Source organism: Schistocerca serialis, chromosome 12, assembly GCF_023864345.2.
Source record: "Schistocerca serialis cubense isolate TAMUIC-IGC-003099 chromosome 12, iqSchSeri2.2, whole genome shotgun sequence".
NCBI lineage: Eukaryota > Metazoa > Arthropoda > Insecta > Orthoptera > Acrididae > Schistocerca > Schistocerca serialis.
In genome coordinates, this window is record NC_064649.1 from 129,940,378 (window position 1) to 129,941,617 (window position 1,240).

Here is a 1,240-nt window from a genome sequence, read left to right on the forward strand (position 1 = left end):
CCATAATAATTTTAATAGAAAAGAGGAATTTTTAAAGTTTGACAAAATATGTATGTCGACGTTGTGCCACCAGAATGACAATCGATTACTCGTAATCGAGAATGATGACGCCTTCCGAAGATAGGCATACCGTCGGCATCACGTGACGAATGGTGGTGCCCTCTATGCGCTCTATAAATGCGAGAGTACCTGGAGCCTCAGTGGCAGTAGCCGGACGACCTCAGAAGATGTCTTCCTCAGATGGAGACGAAGTGTCTGGTGGAAATTTTACACATCGACCACGGCCTCTCAGCCCGGTAGTTTCAACTGAAGACGAAACTATTGTCTTGTTTTTCGACGAACACCCACTTCTCGAACCGTGCAAGAACTGAAAACCGCCTCGAGAGAAGAGGGGGACAATGTCCCCAAAGGACTCGTCGCCAGTTTGGTGGACAGCATGAATAACAAGTTCAAAAACGTGCGTTAGTACCCGAGGAGGTCATATTCCATACTGAGACTTTTGTGTGTTGGGAGCCTGGCGAGTGTCAAATATGAACGTTATTTATGACTTATCCTGCTTTCCCATGTAGTGAAATCTGTACCATTTTCCGTTACAAATATACCACCCCACCTTTGTTCCGTATCCACTGTGTTTCATGTCGTCCATCGCTGCCTGTGATTATTGCTGTCCATCAGTGTCTCTGTTCAAACAATGGAAAATCCAGGATGGAATGCAACAATATTACGAAAAGGCAGGTTCTACTCACCATATAACGGAGATGCTGAATCGCAGACAGGCACAACAATAATACTGTAACAAATAAAGCTTTCGGCCAGTATGGCCTTCGTCAAAAATAGACGACTCTCTCTCTCTCTCTCTCACACACACACACACACACACACACACACACACACACACACACACACACAGAGAGAGAGAGAGAGAGAGAGAGAGAGAGAGAGAGAGAGAGAGAGAGACTGTTCCTTAGCAGTTGGCAAGCAGTGTTGATAATGTGTTACCATTTTGTTTTTGAATATAACCTTTATTGTCAATACAATCTGAAAGGAACATATACTACGAGGGTCAGTCAAAAAGTAATGCCTCCTATTTTTTTTTCTACGTTTATTGTCAGGAAATTTAAATGCAATTACATAGGTTGAAAACCACAACATTGAGGATCATTTTGTCATTTTTCAATGTAATCTCCGCCCATCTCTACAGTTTTGGTCCATCTTTGAACAAGGGCATGTATCCCAGCAC